Genomic DNA, 10,732 nt, shown 5'->3' with positions numbered 1-10,732 from the left:
GCTGGGACCGTCCAGTGGCGAGGATTAGTCGTTGCGGGCTGTCCATTTTCACCGGGGGGTCCTCTTCTCCGCGCTTCGAGCCCAGCCCCGGACTAGTGACTTTGCCTTGACGACGATGCACAGGGATGTTGCGCATGAATGTCCCTGTGGGTCGTCGTCAAGGCACCGGCACTAGTCCAGGGCCGGGCGTGGACAAGTGCACCCCCCCCCCCCCCGGTGAAAATGGACAGCCCGCAACGACTAATCCTCCCCATGGGACGGTCCCTGCAGCATAGATGGCCCGGACCAGCTCACCCTAACGTCCCGCCGAGGGGAGGTGAGTACAAAACAAAGAGGGGGGGGGCTGGATGATGACAAAGGCCGCAGTGGTCTTCAACCTGCGGACCTCCAGAGGTTTCAAAACTACAACACCCAGCATGCCCGGAATTGTAGTTTTGCAACATCTGGAGGTCCGTAGGTTGAAGACCACTGATGAAGGGATTGACAGGCGGAGAGTTCACTCGAGTATAAGCCGAGGGGGGCATTTTCAGCACGAAAAATCATGCTGAAAAACTCCGCTTATACTCGGGTATATACGGTATTTGCTGATTTTTAACTATTGACATCAAGTATTTATTTGGTGTCCCGGCTTGGACAAATCTTTGCTGCCCCCATAAAAAATATTTATTCCTACTTTTTTCCATCAAGTACCCATTTAACTCGTCTACTTTCTGCTGCCAGTTACCTTTATTCTTTCGTAGGATCAGACATGTAGGTCTCTTCTGCTTTACTCGCATCTTTTTTTTATAATTTATCCTCACTTTTCCTAAATTCTTCTTTTTCCTTCTAATCGCTCTGATTATTTCTCCTCTCAAAAATGCTTTGCTGGTTTCCCATACAATCAAATCACTGGCTGAGTCCCAGTTTCTTTTTTTTTTTATTCCTCAAAATTTCTTACTATTATATCATTATCAATAAGGCTCAGCCAGTGAGGATTGATTCTCATCATTCCCTCTCTATAATCTTTATCAACTCTGATTAGTATTGATTGCAACCCCATTTCTCTCGAGTAAGGAAATACTTCATATGTGGATGTACAGTGATCTGTGGGTGCACTAGAGGGCTCAGAAGGGAAGGAGCGACATTTGGCTTTTGGAGAGCGAATTTTGCTGAAATGGTTTTTGGGGGGGAATGTTGCATTTAGGAAGCCCCCCTGATGCCAGAACAGTAAAAAGAAAAAACACATGGCATACTATTTGGAAACTACACCCATCAAGGAAGGTAACAAGGGGTAAAGTGAGCCTTAACACCCCACACGTGACTGACGAACTTTCGATAAAATGGGACGTAAAAATAAAAACATTTTTTCAATAAAATGCTGGTGTTACCCCAAATTTTTCATTTTCACAAGGGGTAATAGGAGAAAAAGCCCCCAAATATTTGTAACCCCATTTCTTCTGAGTATGGAAATAACCCATATGTGGATGTAAAGTGCTCTGCGGGCACCATTGGGCTTTTGAAGAGAGAATTTGGTGGGAATGGAAGTCGGGGGCCATGTGCGTTTACAAAGCCTCCCGTGGTGCCAGAACAGTGGACCCCCCCCCCACATGTGCCCCCATTTTGGAAACTACACCCTTCACAGGTTGTAACAAGGGGTGCAGTGAGCATTTACACCTCACTGGCATTTGACAGATCTTTGGAACAGTGGGCTGTGCAAATGAAAAATTTTATTTTTCATTTTCACGGACCACTGTTCCAAAAATCTGTCAGACACCTGTGGGGTGTAAATGCTCACTGCACCCCTTATTACATTACGTTAGGGGTGTAGTTTCCAAAATGGGGTCACATGTGGGGGTGGGTCCATTGTTCTGGCAGCATTCGGGCTTTGTAAATGCACATGGCCTTCAATTCCAGCCTAATTCTCTCTCCAAAAGCCCAATGGCGCTCCTTCTCTTTTGAGCATTGTAGTTTGCCCGCAGAGCACTTTACGTCCACATATGGGGGATTTATATACTCAGAAGAAATGGGGTTAAAAATTTGGGGGGCTTTTTTCCTATTACCCCTTGTGAAAATGAAAAATTTGGGGTAACATCATTTCAGGGGAATTTTCATTTTTTTTATTTTTTATTTTCACATCCAACTTTAACGGAAATTCGTCAAAGACCTGTGGGGTGTTAAGGCTCACTATACCCCTTGTTACGTTCCGTGTGGGGTGTAGTTTCCAAAATGTTTTTTTTTTTGCATTCATGTCATAACTGCTGTAACTATCAGCCACCCCTGTGCAAATCACCAATTTAAGCCTCAAATGTACATTGTGCTCTCTCACTCCTGAACCTTGTTGTGCGTCCACAGAGCATTTTACACCCACATATGGGGCATTTCCGTACTCAGGAGAAATTGCATTACAAATTTGGGGGGTCTCTTTCTCCTTTAACCGCTTGTGAAAATGAAAAGTATGGGGCAACACCAGCATGTAAGTAAGTATGTAAGTAAGTAAGCATGTAAGTGTAAAAATTTGTATTTTTTACACTAACATGCTGGTGTAGCCCCCAACTTTACCTTTTCATAAGGGGTAAAAGGAGAAAAAGCCCAGCAAAATTTTTAACACAATTTATCCCGAGTACGGAAATACCCCATATGTGGCCCTAAACTGTTGCCTTGAAATACGATGCCTAAATTAGGACTTTGCAATAGGGGTGGACCCCGATACAAGGATGGCGCTTGTCTCCACCTAAACCCTATGGCAATATTTCCCAAACAGGGTGCCTCCAGCTGTTGCAAAACTCCCAGCATGCCAGGACAGTCAATGGCTGTCCGGCAATACTGGGAGTTGTTGTTTTGCAACAGCTGGAGGCTCCGTTTTAGAAACACTGCCGTATGAGACATTTTTCATTTTTATTGAGGGGGGGGGTTGAGACGTGTAAGGGGGTGTATGTGTATATGTAGTGTTTTACTTTTTATTATTTGTTAGTGTAGTGTTTTTAGGGTACATTCACACGGGCGGGGGTTCACAGTGAATTTTCCACTGGGAGTTTGAGCTGCGGTGGAAAATTTGCTGCAGCTCGAACTTGTAGAACGAAACCCACTGTAAACCCGCCCATGTGAATGTACCCTGGGGGGGGGGCACCCCAAACCTTCAGCTATTGCAAAACTACAACTCCCAGAATGCACAAAGACAGCTGTAGGCACGCTGGTGGGGAACCACTGAGTTAGGAAACAGACTCTAGCTCAGTGATTCCAACCCGTGTGCCTCCAGCTGTTGCAAAACTACAACTCCCCGCATGTATGGTCTGTCAGTGTATTCTGGGAGTTTAGTTTTGCAACAGCTCGAGGCACATGGGTTGGAATCAATGAGCTAGGAAACAGACCCAACTCAGTGTTTCCCAACCAGTGTGCCTACAGCTGTTGCAAAACTACAATTCCCAGCATGGCATGACAGTCAGGGATTCTGGGCGGTGTAGTTCTGCAATATCTGGCCCTTCAGATGTTGCAGAACTACAACTCCCAGCATGCCTGGACAGTCTGGGCATGCTAGGAGTTGTAGTTATGCAACAACTGGGGAAGAACAGTTTGGAGACTGCTAAGTAGTGGTCTCAAAACTGCAGCCCTCCAGATGTTGCAAAACTACAACTCCAAGCATGCCCAGACTGTCCAGGCATGCTGGGAGTTGTAGTTCTGCAACATATGAGGGGCCAGATATTGCAGAACTACACTGTCCAGCATCCCTGACTGTCTGGGCATGCTGGAAATTGTAGTTTTGGTTTAGCCAAACAACAACACGGCAAACATTTAAGCGCCGTATGTAGGTCCCAGGGGTACCAATATATAGCCAAAAAACAAAGAGACCCACAATACAAATAATATTTCAAAAAAGTATGACAATCTTTATTAGAAAAAATAAGACAAACAATTAAAATGATTAAAAAGGCAGAGGATAACCTTAGGCAGGAGACAACAAGTGCCAGTGAAACTGGTATGGGTAATGTAGGTATTCAATGGAGAGCATATACAATATAAAACTGACACGGCTGCAAACTCCTAGTATAGTACAATGTAGATATAACATCTAACATACATAAATATGAGATAGGGAGCAGCAATACAGTATTATAGACAAAAATGGAAACCCAAAACTTGGAAACTAAAAATACCTAAAGAAACTACCTGTCATATATCCACAAACCAGGAACACCAAGCACCAACACCCCAACACACGTTTCGCGTATGGGCTTCGTCAGGGGGCGTGCACGCGAAACGTGCGTTGGGGTGTTGGTGCTTGGTGTTCCTGGTTTGTGGGTATATGACAGGTAGTTTCTTTAGGTATTTTTAGTTTCCAAGTTTTGGGTTTCCATTTTTGTCTATAATACTGTATTGCTGCTCCCTATCTCATATTTATGTATGTTAGATGTTATATCTACATTGTACTATACTAGGAGTTTGCAGCCGTGTCAGTTTTTTATTGTATATGCTCTCCATTGAATACCTACATTACCCATACCAGATTCACTGGCACTTGTTGTCTCCTGCCTAAGGTTATCCTCTGCCTTTTTAATCATTTTAATTGTTTGTCTTATTTTGTCTAATAAAGATTGTCATACTTTTTTGAAATATTATTAGTATTGTGGGTCTCTTTGTTTTTTGGCTATAAATTATAGTTTTGCAACATCGGGGGGGCTACAATTTGGAGACCACCATATATTGGTCTCCAAACTGTGCCACTTCAGATGTTGCAAAACTACAACTCCCAGCATGCCCAGACAGTCAGTTCATGCTGAAAATTGTAGTTTTGCAACATCTGGAGGACCACAGTTTGGAGACCACTACACAGTGGTCTTCAAACTGTGGCCCTCCAGATGCTGCAAAACTACAACTCCCAGCATGCCCAGACAGCCTTCGGCATGCTGGGAGTTGTAGTTTTGCAACTTTTAGAAGGCTACAGTGAAGATCACTTCATCACTCCGCCGCACTTTCCGGTTACACTCCTGATGTCTTTGCCACCCGATGGTCTCTCTCTCCCCCCCCCCCCCCTTGTTTCTCCCCTTTAGCACGGTCGGAGCGGTCTGTGACAGCTCCGATCACTGTTATTTTCTGGGCGATGGGGTCAGAATCACCGCAAATCGCCGATCTGAATTGGGCATTGCCACGGGATGCCTGCTGATAGTTATCAGCAGCTGTCCTGGTCTGGTCCCCGCCCAGCGGGGACCGAAATTCCTACGGGCGTACAGATACACCCTCCGTCGTAAAGTACCAGGACCCGAGGGCGTACCTGTACACCCTTGTCCCCAACAGGTTAAAGGGGTATTCCAGGAATTTTTTTATTTGACTAAGCTACAGGGGCTGTAAAGTTAGTGTAGTTCATAATATAGTGTCTGTAACTGTGTGTGATGGTTTTTTCTGTGATTTTCACCCCAATATTTATTTTTAACAGCATACAAAATGACTGTTGTCTCAGATTTTTCCCAGGTTGCAATGCGGCCGAGACCTGACTCAGTAATCAGCTGATGACAGGGAGCCTGTCTGCTTCAATGGGTGGAGAGAGCAATCTGCAACTAATGCAACAGCTGGAGGCACCCTGATTGAAAACCACAGGTCTTTTGAATGGATGCAGCTCATTTATGTTTCAATGGGTGGGGTGGCTGATGTGTGGGAGGGAGGAAAATAGAATTGTGGGATTTGTAGTCAAAAAAAGAAAAGTCAAACAGGAAATACTAGTTCACAAACAGCTAGCCACAGTGTTATGGTAATCTCACAACATAGCCATTTATCCCCAAGACAAGCGCAGATCCTTCCTAAGCATGTCCATTACTGCCTGCTAGGTACGTACTAAAATCACCTTATGGTGGAGAACCCCTTTAAGAACTGTCCAGAGTAGGGGAAAATCAACATAGCAAATATATGCTGCTCTGGACAGTTCCTAAAATGGACAGAGATGTCAGAAGAGAGCACTGTGGTCATGATGTCAGCAGAGAGCTCTGTGTTCCAGAAAGAAAGAGAATTTCCTCTGTAGTATTCAGCAGCTACTAAGATTTTTTAATAGAAGTAATTTACAAATCTGTTTAACTTTCTGGCACCAGTTGATTTAAAAAAAAAAAAGTTTTCCACCAGAGTACCCCTTTAAGGAAACTAATTTTAACAAAAAGTTATTTAACCCCTTAACGACGCAGGACGTATATTTATGTCCTGCGCCGCCTCCCGCGATATGAAGCTCATCAACGGCCGGGACCCGCGGCTAATACCACACATCGCCAATCGCGGCGATGTGCTGTATTAACCCTTTAGAAGCGGCGGTCAAAGCTGACCGCCGCTTCTAAAGTGAAAGTGAAAGTGACCCGGCTGCTCAGTCGGGCCATCCCGAACAGCTGACAGGACACCGGGAGGGCCCTTACCTGCCTCCTCGGTGTCCGATCGGCGAATGACTGCTCCGTGCCTGAGATCCAGGCAGGAGCAATCAAGCGCCGATAACACTGATCTGTGTAAAAGATCAGTGTGTGCAGTGTTATAGGTCCCTATGGGACCTATAACACTGCAAAAAAAAAGTTAAAAAAAGTGTTAATAAAGGTAATTTAACCCCTTCCCTAATAAAAGTTTGAATCACCCCCCTTTTCCCATTAAAAACATAAAACAGGTTAAAAAAAAATAATAAATGTGGTATCGCCGCCTGCGTAAATATCCGAACTATAAAAATATATCATTAATTAAACCGTACGGTCAATGGCGTACGCGCAAAAAAATTCCAAAGTAAAAAAAAGCGCATTTTTGGTCACTTTTTATACCATTAAAAAATGAATAAAAAGTGATCAAAACGTCCGATCAAAACAAAAATCATACCGATAAAAACTTCAGATCACGGCGCAAAAAATGAGCCCTCATACCGCCCTGTACGTGGAAAAATAAAAAAAGTTATAGGGGTCAGAAGATGACATTTTTAAACGTATAAATTTTCCTGCATGTAGTTATGATTTTTTCCAGAAGTACGACAAAATCCAACCTATATAAGTAGGGGATCATTTTAACCGTATGGACCTACAGAATAATGATAAGGTGTAATTTTTACCGAAATATGCACTGCGTAGAAACAGAAGCCCCCAAAAGTTACAAAATGGCATTTTTTCTTCGATTTTGTCGCACAATGATTTTTTTTTCCATTTTGCCGTGCATTTTTGGGTAAAATGACTAATGTCACTGCAAAGTAGAATTGGCGACGCAAAAAATAAGCCATAATATGGATTTTTAGGTGGAAAATTGAAAGGGTTATGATTTTTAAAAGGTAAGGAGGAAAAAACGAAAGTGCAAAAACGGAAAAACCCTGAGTCCTTAAGGGTAGTAAAATAACACCTATATACATTTGGTATTGTAATTTTATGGACCTACAGAATAAAGATCACGTGTCATTTTAACAGTCGAACACACTACATAGAAACAAAACCTCTAAAACTTGCAAAAATATTTTTTTTTCTCTATTTTGCCACAAAATTTATTTTGCCTTTGTTGTAGATTTTGTGATCAAATGACCAATACAAAGTACAATTAACCCTGCATATATGCATATAACCAACCCTCATTGGGGGGTGTTAAATGTGGTGAAAATGCCCCATTCAGGAAGAGAGCCAGTGCCCTGTACAGGAGATCATGGGGGATCTCAGCGATTGGACCCCCTGCAATCTGACACTTATCCCCTATCCTTAGGATAGGGGATACGTATTGCTATCCTGGAGTTCTCCTTTAAGTGTATAACTTTTTTTTACCAACAAAATAACGTAATGTCCAAAAAACAAGTAGATCGAGTTGAGAGATTCTACAGTTACTGGTCTAAGTAGGTACAGATTTGTATTAGAATAGAATGTAAGACATTTTAAAGTAAGGGAGTGTAAAAAGAATTGCAATATAGGTACCAAGTAGAACAGCTTTGCAGTCCAGTCATTAATAGGTACATCTGGGTCTTGTAAGTAGTAATTTTCTATCACAGCATTGCCCCCTGGTGTCTGTTTTAGATAATGCAATCAATGGGTTTTTAAGTCTGGTTCAAGATATTTCCTAGCGGGAATTCTATCCAAAGCTATAGCATGTCCAGCTTTATCTCCAGTAAATTAAGACTGAATATGCATCTATATATATATATATATATATATATATATATATATATATATTTATATATATATATATAATGAATCTCTTCACAACTCAGTTGCAGAAGTCTGGTTATATAGTCAAGAAAGCATTCTGAGTCAGCGGTCCGGTTTGCTGTAATCAAAGATCTGGACCAAAGGAACACAGGTTACTCGATGACGGCTATTAGATTGTACTACAACCGAGGCCTGTTACATCACACTGCCAATCAGCATATCACCAGCAGACCAACAACAACAACAAAACCACACTACAACTCATGGCACAAAACATGGACCCTAACAGCTTTGTAAGTAGAATCAAAAGTTATAGGTCAGAACATTACAGTTCATAGCATTCCAGTTTGCAACTTTGCCCACCAACTATTTCTCGAGTCCGGAGCCCACTCCATACAGCTTTAGCGGCACCATGACATATTAAATCAGTCATGCATTGCAAAATGTGTACACACCAGCTTGGACCACACTTAGAGTTTGTGCCCCAAACTTGGCAGAGGTGCAAGTCTCTAACACCATTTACAATAGAATGAAGGGGAGCATGGATCACAGCGGGCCGCATCCCGTACAAGTAGAAGAGGAAAAAAAAGGAGTTGATGGATTCCAGCTCTCCTAAAGTTTGGAACAATTAAAATTTAAAACGTCATATTTAATAGATATGCATTAAAATGGACAATTCAAAAATAAGGTGGAAACTAGAGCTGGGCGGTATGACCAAATATGTGTATCACAGTATTTTTGTAACTTATGGCGGTTCCACGGTATATAACGGTATTCCTTTCACACACACACCACCCCCCCCAAATCATGTGACCCGCCAGCGCTGTTCTGCTCCCCCCCCAATTAATTATCAGCCCAGCGAGGTACTACTCACATATGTCACCCGCGAGCACTGCCCTCCTCCTCTTTGTTGGGGGCCGCTGGCACTGGAACTCTATACTGTACGCCAGTGGTCTCCAATCTGCGGACCTCCAGCTGTTGCAAAACTACATCTCCCAGCATCTCCCAGCTGTTGGCTGTCCGGGCATGCTGGGAGTTGTAGTTTTGCAACAGCTGGAGGTCCGCAGGTTGGAGACCACTGGCGTAAAGTATAGAGTTCCAGCGCCGGCGGCCGCAACAGAGAGGAGGAGGGCAGTGCTTGTGGGTGACATGTGAGTAGTACCCCGCTGGGCTGATAATTTATTGGGGGGGGGGGCAGAACAGCGCTGGCAGGTCACATGATTTGGGGGAGCAGAACAGCGCTGGCGGGTAACATGATTTCGGGGGAGCAGAACAGCGCTGGCGGGTCACATAGGATTAGTTCCCCGATGTGGGGACAGCGCTGCGCTGATAATTCATTCCCGAGGGGGAAGGGCCCAACCGGTATTGCGGTATGGGAAAAATTCATATCGTGCAGCCCAAAAATTTCGGTATTCGGTATGAACCGGTATATCGCCCAGCCCTAGTGAAAACCAAAAAGAAACAAAACGCCGATCCATTTCAAGCTAAAACATAGCTCTTAATCATGGCAATATGCATTAGGCAAGTGCACGTTTATAGAATGAGGAATACAATGAACAAACAACGAGATGAACCGGAAGGGACTGCCCGTGACATAGAGTAACCTTTGATAGTAGTACAATATCATAGGAACAGGACAGAACGGACCATACCGGACACGCAAAGGTCCTTAAATGGTGCAATACACCGCAGCTAGACAAAATAGTATGAAAGCTAAACTGCACAAAATGTGCATAAAAAGGATTAAAGTAATCAAAATAATATACACTGACTTGTACAAAGACACAAATCAAAGTTAAAATGTAAGAAGAGTAATAGTAGTATAGTGGATATTTATTAATACTATTTAGCCGCCATAAGAGACCACTGTCCCAAAAGAAGAATATGTGTATATGGATATAGATATTGATGTACACATGTGTCCGGCAATAGTAATAGAATCTCACTGTTTGTAAGATATAAAAAAGCAAAAAACAAGAAAACTGCAGGTATGTAGTGGATATGGAACAAAATACCAAGGTGTGTACAGGAGCTAAAAAATCCCAAGACCAATGTATTAGAAATAAGCAAGATGTTAGCACACATGTAAACTAATGTTAAATCATGTAAACAAGTCAAATCCTGCTACAGGCTGCTGTACTACAAACATGAAAAAAAAAAAGGAAAACCATAGTGAAAGGACCTACATTGGTTCAAACCGACAATCGTGACTGGCAAGTAGAGTTCCACAAAATGAAATGTCAGAACACACCAGAAAACCTTTTAACCACAGAACCAAGGTGTGAACAAAAGGGCCATTGTATCACAAGGCAATACTTCTAATAGAGAATATAAAAGGGATGGTGAATGAAAAATGAATGAAAACATTTTAGTATGTGTATATACACACACACACACACACACACACTAAATCATTACGAGAATAGAGTCCGTTCGGCATGCGGGAATCCAGACAAAATCCAGAAAGCCTTGTGTGCATACCAAGCGGGTCCCATCTCCCCTACATCGTGGATGTCGCACTCGGTCTATACCTAATATTTGAATGAAGAAAGGATCACCTAGATGTACATCATGTATGTTTTGAAAGACCTGATGTCATACAAGCATTATTGTATACAAGCATTACCACC

The sequence above is a fragment of the Hyla sarda genome, chromosome 3 (genome assembly GCF_029499605.1).
Source record: "Hyla sarda isolate aHylSar1 chromosome 3, aHylSar1.hap1, whole genome shotgun sequence".
NCBI lineage: Eukaryota > Metazoa > Chordata > Amphibia > Anura > Hylidae > Hyla > Hyla sarda.
This window is presented reverse-complemented; position numbering follows the sequence as displayed.